Source organism: Amblyomma maculatum, chromosome 5, assembly GCF_055883805.1.
Source record: "Amblyomma maculatum isolate TAMU_Amacu chromosome 5, ASM5588380v1, whole genome shotgun sequence".
NCBI lineage: Eukaryota > Metazoa > Arthropoda > Arachnida > Ixodida > Ixodidae > Amblyomma > Amblyomma maculatum.
Genome location: NC_139348.1, coordinates 24,455,081 through 24,465,064, shown reverse-complemented (window position 1 = coordinate 24,465,064; position 9,984 = coordinate 24,455,081). Strand labels below are relative to the sequence as shown.

Below are 9,984 nucleotides of genomic sequence, written 5' to 3'. Positions count from 1 at the left end.
TTACGGTTTCGATATGCCATCATGAGAACATAAAGGAGGAGTAGTCGAAACGGTGGGGTGGGATTCCTGAGCTATAGCAGGGAGAGGATTTTCCTGTCCTCCTGTTGCTTTGAGTTTCTTGCGCTTTAGAAGACGGTTTGCGTAATTATTGAGCCGAGACTCAACATCTATATAGTGATCAGAAAATTCTTGGGTTAGGACATCTAATCCATGATTACGAACAGCGTTGTTTTGCGTCATGCGGATTACCACATCTTTGAGTGTTGCAAATTCCTGATTGATGTGAGTTAGAGCTTCCTGCAACTTTGCCTCCAATCGAGCAGTCTATGACTCAAGTATGGCTGGCAAGAGCTGGGGGTGGAGGGAGGGGTCGTTATACACAGAGTAGTGTTTGTAGGGGGTTCCGTGTCAGCTTCCATTGGTAGTGAATCAGGAGGGGAATTAGCGTTTGAGATTTTGTACAAGGTATCGACAGTGGATAAGTTAGGTGAGGAAGACTGATATGCGGTAGTAGTGGGGGAAGGAGGAACTGGAGATGCAGTGGCAATGGCACTTATCTGGGCTTCCAGTCTGGCGATGTGCTGACGAAGGGCGACGGCTTCTGCTCGCGCTGCTGTAGCTTCCGCTTTCGCCGCCGCTGCCTCTTCCTGAGATTTCGCAAGAGCGTGTTGTAGACTGGTAGTCGATGTCGCGGATGTTTCATTAGTTGAAGAGACATAGGAGTTCAAGGCTTGTTTTAGCGGCACTGCCCAGGCCTGCTTATGCTGGTTGGGCTGGTTGAGTTCGGACAACTGGGGAAACTGGTCCTTGGATGCGCCCGATTCTTGTAGTTGTGTTCGTTGCTGGCTTGATTGCTTGCGTGGCTGGTGAAGGCTGCTTCCTTTACACGATCCTGTGCCGATTAGGTGAGTACCCTCGCACAGAATGCACATGGGTGTACAAGGCTGGTCAGCTGGTCTTGCGGATGCTGCGTTCCACAGCGGGGACAGAGCTTGTTCTTGGGGCTTGGGCATACATCATGACCGTGACCCGGCGGTCTACTGTTGGTGTAGGCGTCCGGGCTGCCGCGGTATGGGGTGCAGCGTTGGATGGCTCCCATGTATTTTATGGAACGCGGCACTGTGGTTGCGTCAAAGGTGATTAGAACTGAATGCGTCTTGCCCATGCGCCGGGCGGCCAGTATGGTGTGCTTTGGATTTCGTCTGACCAGATCTTGATATAGCTCCGTTGGGCTCTCGTCGTCGTAGGCGTTTTTGATGACACCTCTGGTAGCACCCGGGGTGGGGGTGCCACGTAGGCCACGCATGGGTAAGCTCGGTCTCCAATGGTGAGGGAGGTCAATGTCTTGAGTGTCTCGACTATTGGGATATGTGTCATTGCAATGGTGAACGTATTGTTGGTCGGGTGAATGCGCAGGCAGAAGTCCTCTGGTAGTATGCTTTTGAGCTCGCTCTGCACTGCTTTCCAGAGTCGAGGTGTTGAAATTTCTCGAAGAAGCAGTTCACCGGGCGGTCGAACGACTACTCGAACAGCGTTGGGCGGGAGTGGTGGCAGTTGTTTGCTGCGCTGCACAGTGATACGGGCCTCCTTGGTCGCAGGCGGAAGGTGGGCCCCGTCTTGCTGCTGCCGGTTGTAGTCGCACCTCCATGGAACGCTTTCCGAATGTTCAGGGTATTCAGGGCTTCGCTTGTAGCGTTGCCGAAGTGGTGAGGTAGGCTCGTTGAAGTGACTGGGCTTGAGGCGTAGGCTTTGTATGTAACTGGCGTCCAGTCGCCAAACTCGAGCTCTTCTGCAGTTACGGTGCGACCTTCAACCGTTACTCCCATGGTAACGACCGGTGTCGCCGTCACTGTCAGCGAGGTATCGAAGCTGGGTTAGGCTTAACACGGCGGCTCAGCGTTTCAGTCCAATAATCACTTAGATGGCCGAATGTCGCCCACCTACAGAGCCAGTAGCACGCGCGTGCATTTTCTTTTCCTTCTTCCCACAGTTGCATAGCCGGAAATAGTGCAGCGGTGGCGTAGCGGTAGACCTTCCGCCTTGTATGCAAGAGGACCAGGGTTCAAATCCCGGTGCCGCGCAATTCTCCACCGGGTAAAAAAAAAAATCCGCGTGTCGATGGAATTGCATAAACAGGTTTGGGGTGCGACCTGATGCCAGGGAACACCTGCAAAAACGCACTCCCACACCAGAACAGGAGTTGGCCACCCTGGTGCAGTAACTGGCCGCAACCTTTCATGATTAGCTCCATAAAACCCCGGCCCTCAGTCACCAGCGGCTGTGGAGCACCGGCCACAGCGGCGGTCAGACCTGTGACGCAGCAGGGGGTACTGAGAATTTCTGGCTCCGCTGGACAGGCCGATATTGGAAACTGACCCTGGCAACATTTAACGTTAGAACCCTAGCTAGTGAAGCTAGTTTAGCAGTGCTGTTAGAGGAACTAGAGGGCATGAAATGGGATGTCATAGGGCCTAGTGATGTTTAGAGGCCGAATGAGACATATACTGTACTGAAGGATGGGCATGTACTGTGTTATCGAGGTTTACCGGAGAGGCGGCAACTAGGAGTAGGTTTCCTTGTCAATAAGTATATAGCGGGTAATATAAATGAATTCTATAGTATTATTGAGAGGGTGGCAGGCATCGTAATTAGGCTTAATAAGCGGTATAAACTGAAGGTTGTACAGGACTATGCACCCACATGCAGTTATGATGACTAGGCAGTTGAAAGCTCCTACAAAGATGTAGAATCGGCAATGCGAAAAGTAAAGACGCAGCATACTGCACTAATGGGCGATTTCAATACCAAGGTAAATGCATGCAGACGACCAGGCAGTAGATGACAATGGCATTGGCCTTAGGAATAGCAGGGGGGAGTTACTAGTTGAGTTTGCAGAGTGCAATGATATATGAATCATGAATACCTTCTTCAGCAAACGGAAGAACCGGAAATGGACATGGGAAAGTCCTAACGGGGAGGCTAAAAATGAAATTGGCTTCATACTGCTTTCAACCCCCACCATTAGGCAAGATGTAGAGGTAATCTGGAAATTTCGATGCAGTGACCACAGGATGGTGAGGACCCGAATTAGCCTAAATATGAAGAAGGAGCACGACAGATAAGTAAGAAAGAAACCCATCAACGAAATAGCGGCGAGGGGGAGGGCAGAAGAGTTCAGGATCTCGCTACAGAATAGATATTCAGCACTAACCCAGGATGGCGACATTACTCTAGAGGCAATGAACAATAATTTCAGAGATATCATTACTGAGTGCTCTGTAGAAGTACCCGGTAGGATAGTAAGAGAGGACACCGGTAAGCTGTCTAAGGAGGCGATAGATTTGATTAAGAAACTCCAGAGTATGAAAGCTTCCAATCCAACAGACCAGATAGAATTGGCCAAGATATCACAGCTGATCAATAAGCGCAAGGTGGCCGGTATTAGGAAGTATAACATGGAGAAAATTGAGCATGCTGTAAAGAACGAGGGAAGCCTTAAAGCGGTAAAAAGATATTGGGCGTAGGCAAAAACCAGATGTATGCGATAAAGGACAAAGCGGGCAAAGCCATCATGAATATGGACAAGATAGTCAATGTAGCCGAGGAGTTCTATACAGATCTCTACAGAAGCCAAAGTAGTCAGGACCGTAATGAGATTCGCGGTAGCGAACCACAGTCAGACGTTCCATTAGTGACGAAGGACGAGGTCAAGAAAGCATCAGAAACTATGAAAAGGGGGAAATCAGCTGGAGAGGATCAGATAACTACAGGTTTGTTAAAGGAAGGGGGGGGGGGGGCGTATCCTGCTAGAAAAACTGGCCACCCTGTATAGACAGTGCCTGGTGTCATCGACGGCACCGGAACCATGGAAGAATGCAAACATTATCCTCGTTCATAAGAAAGGGGGCTCTAAGGATCTTAAAAATTACAGAACAATCAGCTTACTGTCTGTTACGTATAAGGTATTACTAAGGTAATCGCATATAGGATCAGGACAACCTTAGAATGCAATCAAGCAAAGGTTCAAGCAGGTTTCCGGAAACAGTAATCTACTATCGATTATATCCATACCATCAACCAGGTGATGGGAAAATACTCGGAATATAACAAGCCCTTATACATAGCATTCATTGATTATGAAAAAGCATTTAACTCAGTTGAAACCTCAGCGGTGATGCAGGCATTACGAAATCAGGGGGTAGACGAGCCGTACGAATATATATTGGCTGCACAGCAACCATAGCTGTGCATAAAAAAAGTAACAAAATTCGCATAAAGAAAGGTGTTAGGCAAAGAGACACGATCTCCCCAATAGTATCCACAGCTTGCTTAGAGGAAGTATTCAGAGACTTGGAATGGGAGAATTTAGGGATAAGGGTTGATGGAGAGTACCTTAGTAATCTGCGATTTGTTGATGACATTGCCTTGCTAAGTAACTCGGGGGATGAACTGAAAATAATTATTGATGACCTAGACAGGAAAAGTAGAAAGGTTGGCTTAAAAATCAATATGCAGAAGACTACGGTAATGTACAACAGCCTCGGGAAGGAACAGCAGTTTACGTTAGGTAGTGAAGCACTGGAAGTAGCAGGCGAATATGTATACTTAGGACAGGTAGTAACCGCAGATCCGGGCCATGGGAAGGAAATAACAAGAAGAATAAGATTGGGATGGAGCGCATTTGGTAAGCACTCGCAGATTATGACTAGCAGCTTACGGGTATTGCTAAAGAGGAAAGTGTACAAGAGTTGCATCTTAGCTGTACTCACCTATGGGGCTGAAACGTTGAGGTTAACCAAGAGGGTTCTATTTATTTATTTATGGCGCTGAGTTTGCCACACGGCATAAAAGGTGGTGGTATAGCGTCACATGAATGTGTGGAGTGCAGCCATGTGCAAGAAGTCACACAAACTGCGTGCATAAATGTTGTTTGTTGTCCATAAGTGGAAATGATAGTCATTGTTTGGTGAAAGTCCAGCTTTTTGTAGAATGGTGTTGCGCATATGCGAAGTTCCTGGGCATGTCCATATTAGATGCCGTACAGTGGTGTCGCAAGCCGGTTCTTCGCAGTGTGGGCATCTGTCGGGAACTGGAATAGTAGTACTTTGCCACTGGTGTCGAACGGCGGGCGTAAGAGCCACTCCGACCCTCAGCCGTCTCAGAGATACCTCCTCCACCCTTGTTAGATTGGGGGGAAGGGGGTACGTACACGGGGGAATTAGAGCACGTGTACGCTGCCTGTCCTATTTAAGTTGAGGACAACTAAGAGGGCTATGGAACGAAAAATGGGAGGGGTAACGTTAAGATAGAGGAAGCGTGCAGAGTGGGTCAGAGAAATAACTCAAGCTACTGCCATTCTACTCGAAATTAAGAAGAAGAAATGGGCATGGGCAGGACATGTAGTGCGAAGAGAGGATAACAGATGGTTGCTTAGCGTAACAAACTGGATTCCGAGGGAAGGAAAGAGCAGCAGGGGGCGGCAGAAAGTTAGGTGGGCGGATGAGGGTAAGAAGTTCGCAGGGGTCAAGTGGATGCAGCTAGCACAGAACCCGGTTAATTGGAGAAATATGGGAGAGGCCTTCGCCCTGCAATGGGTATAAGTAGGCTGATGATCATGATGATATTATCATGACTAAGCAAAGGTTTTCTACCGAAAGTGTCCTTACGATTGCTTCTCTCAAGTAAACCGCGGCGATAGTCGTGATGCGATTTTACGCGTAAGTTGTTTGTGGTAGTCTCTTCCCATACAATGCTTTAGTGTCGTATCTACATGATAATATCAAGTCACCAGAATTCCGTATAGCATGCAGCAACGAAGAGCCCAAACAAGCGGCATACGCAGAAATAGCTCTGGTTCAAATTTCTTCCTCTATAGAGTAAATGGACACTCTTCCTCAAGCAGACAAATCCTTTACCGAGATTAAACGCGATTGAACTACTAGAACCACATGCGAGACTGAAATATTCCTAGATGCCGATGATGGACTCGATTACTTGTGAATAAATTAGGCTTGTAAGGAAGAAGATGATACAGCGCCGACACTAACGACGATGAAGACGCCGATCAGCTGGCGCGCGCACTGAGAGTTCGGACTGTCTTGTTCGGACGAGATTGTTTCTCTATGCGAGATTGTGCTTCGCGCTACGATCGTCTTGTGTCACCGGTCGCCGTCTCCAGTCCTTCGAATAACCCCTAATAAACTCCTCTTCATTTGGTGGAACGTGCCGGGTTCGACTCTTATCGATCACCGTGGAGTTCCGCAGCCGTTCGATACCTATGGCGACAAACGAGGTAGGCCAACAGCCGGTGGCAGCCCCTTCGCATTCCATCTCATGCTATGGTGCCATTCGGCAGCGAGAACCCGCAGTTTTCTGCGGGCAGGGCGACCAAGACGTTGAAGATTGGTTGGCCTCGTACGAGCGGGTGAGTAGTCATAACAACTGGGATGACCGCATGAAAATCAACGTAATCTTCTACCTGAGTGACGTTGCTAACCTCTGGTATCGAAATAATGAGGCCGACATGCCAACTTTGGCCAATTTCAAGGCAAAGTTCATGGACATTTTCGATCGTCCCACAGTTCAGAAACTACGCGCTGATTAAGCCCTGTTCAGCATGAAGGGGAAAGCTTCACAAGCTACATTGAAGACGTCGTTAATTTATGCAAGCGTGTCGACCCGTCTATGGATGAGGCTGCCAAGATAAAATACATAATGAAGGGCATTGGTGTCGATGCATTTCACATGCTGTGGGCAAAGAGCCCCACCACGGTGACATCAGTACACAGCCTTTGCCAAAGGTTCGACGAAATGCTCAAGCAACGCCTCTGCACTCATCGTTCTCCCGCACCTGCTGCGTCCATCTCTGGCCTGGCTGTGAGCAGCGACCTTTAATCATACCAAAGAATCCGTTCGAGATGAGGTCTCCCGACAGCTTGGGAATTAGTCTGGTCCACGCCTGTCATTTACAGCCCAGCTGCTTACCCTTTCTATCCGACACACCATCACGCAGGGGGTTGCTGATGCCCTTCCCAGTTTTGGCTAGCCAACGCCAGTCACACCTCATGCCGACTCTGTTCCACTACAGCCCACACCTCTTGCAGCACCATTGAGTTACAGCCCCTCTGTTGTCGCGCCGCCTCTACCTGTGCAAGTACAGATGCCTCCCACGTAGGCACAAGTTACCGCCCGCCCACCACCGTCACAGTCCTTTGCGTACGTGCCGACTATGGTGCCATCATCTGTCGCCCCACGGTTCCGAGCTACGACGCCTCCCTACAATCCTTAGCGCACGAATGACAACCGGACTATTTGCTATACCTGCGGTATTTCAGGCCACGTCGCCCGCCTGCGCCGTCGCACTCGGCGCTCTGCCCCAGCACGCACTATGGATGACTGCATTTATTAGTACGACACCTCGCGCCCACCTTCGGTTACATCTCCAGGGCAGCCGCAGAACTCGTCATGCCGCCAGTACATTCCACTGCACCGCTCGCCGTCCCCTCGCCGTCGGTCCGTGTCTCCAATGCGTGACACATGACTTGGAAAACTAGCCGCCGCAGTTCCTGGGGCACGAACTGCGCACATTTCGCCTACCACAAGTCCTCGTCTGTCTCCGCCGAAAGTTCGCAAAGTTTTTGTTGATGGTGTTCGTACCCTTGCACTCGTCGATACAGGGGCCACTCTCTCCATCATTAGCGAAAGATTTTGTCGCTCGCTTCATAAAGGCAGAATATTTCAGAGAGGAACCTAATTCTCAATCATGTGTTAAATTCTTCGAGAGTGGCGTTCTCTAAAAATGCCCCAAAACTGCTTAAATAACGCACTCGCATTACTTTTAATATATATGAATTGCCATTAGCTACCTGGTTGACATGATGGGATAGAATGGTTCAGTTCTCTGAGGGAAACGCCTTCGGTGCGGTGATTATACGGTTGGATAATAAGGCATAGAATGCTTCAAGAATAGTTTCTGATCAGTACTTAGGAGAACGCTGTCAAAAGCTGTAGTCAAACGCATCGTTATGAGCCATGTATTGCAGCTTTCGAACAAAAATAGCTTCCATAGAGAGCATCATTATTATGCAATTTCACTTGTGTTACCATATATGCTGGCGACACATGAGCGCGCATTCATTGCACTGTAGGCAATTGTTTTCAATTTTTATTTTTTTCATTTGCCTTGCCACATGTGTTGTTTTTTTTATTATCCTCCACATGCACACAACGTTTCGGCAGAATGTGATTTACGTCGCATTAGAATACGAGCCATTTAAGTACAGTTCACATTTCTTGTCAAGTGAACTAGCTAGACATAGCGTAGAATATATGTTGCTTCTATTTTTTTTTTGAGCTGAAATATTGTATGCGCTGCTACACCGATGGCCAAAGTCGTTCAGGTTTTATCTGTCTGTTGCTGAAGCCAACAGCAAAGCGCTAAAGAGTGCAGGAATAAGATGCAAATTTGTGTTTAGTAGATATTAGAACTCGAAGGCCTTGAAAGCAGCCTAACACATCTGTCTATAAGAACAGCTAATACTGAGGCGTGGTATAGTCGGTGCTGATGCTGAATGCCGGAAACAGCTAGCGTATGGCAAATCATACAGTGAGTGTTTGATTAGCTAGCGCGATCGATGTCTCACACCTCTGCATCGCTTGAACATATGTAGGGTTTCTTTCTATCGCGTAAAAAAAGGCGGAAATAATGATTCTATGCGTGCGTGTTTCCAATCGTGGACAAACGTTTACAGGATGTGGATTCATTCGATCGTTTCTGCGTTTACTATCCAAAGTAGCCACTTGTGTTTGTTTAAACAACTCACACGTTCTGTTGCATTCTTTGCATTTGAGTACCTTGCGTTTCTTGACTGCGCAGGAGTTTTTTCGCGGACACACATCTATTAAACTTCTGCTTGTCCGATGTTTGCTCGAGTGTGTGCGTATGCTTGTGCACTCGTATGCGTATATATAGACCCATATGGAACGAAATTTCTTGCGCGGGAGTTGTGCGCTAGATGTGTTCAGTATCTGTGCACGGATATATCTGTGCGCTGATGTGTCTATCACTTTCAATCATCCTGGTTTGACAAGATCAGAAAAACAAATCGTTTTCACTGGGAATCGAACTCCTAGCCTAGCTAGCGCTTTAACCAACTGCGCTAAACCCTGGATCGCGAAACTAGTACCATATGTATTTCTCCTTGTCTACCGTGATGATAGTGACGAGAATGGCGCTGCAATTAGTGATAATGACAATGATGTCAGTATCAATGGTAATGACGCTGTGTTTAGTTGATACCGATAAGGAGACTCGATGCACCGTATGCAGCAGCAATAATCTCGCCTTCGCAAATTTCTGCAATGTAGATTCCACATGCTGTCACAATTTTTTCAACAGTTGGCTAAATTTGGATCACTATCTGTGTTAGCTACGTCCACGTGTGATCGACATGCGGCCCTCTAGTCTGCAGGAATTGTCTCGAAGATATTATATGCAGAATTTTACATAACAATTAATCATGCCTAAAATTGTAAATAAACAAGTACTATACCAAAATTGTCAAATATAATCGCAGGTGATCCGCAACAATTAGTGAATCACGGAAAATATATTCTACGTTTTCCGTGATGGCCGCTTCTGTGCATTTTGTGTGGTCAGCTCAGTCTAACAGTTTTAAGACAATCTGTACAATAATCCCCAAAAAACATTATATATATGGTGGCCCAAATTACGCATGGCATATGAATATCTTCTACGGTTGAACGTAAACTGATGTCCGGGCCAGCGAAAAATTTAGTTGGGACGAAATCAGCCCAAAAACGCTCATATTGGGATACGTGCACATTGAAAAATGTCTGTGTCGGTCACAGCTGCTTCTACTGTTTTTTTAGCGCCGCCGCAGCCTGAAATGTGCAATGGTGACCAGCCATCAAAGCTCGTTAGACAATATTGACTACTAGAAACCACAATATATACAATATTGG

The 9,984-nt window shown here is 47.5% G+C and overlaps 1 pseudogene; it reads right to left on the bottom strand.

The window, feature by feature from the left end:
* On the bottom strand, positions 1-1,826 carry LOC146187875 (uncharacterized; annotated as a pseudogene).
* Between the last annotated feature and the right edge of the window lie 8,158 nt (positions 1,827-9,984).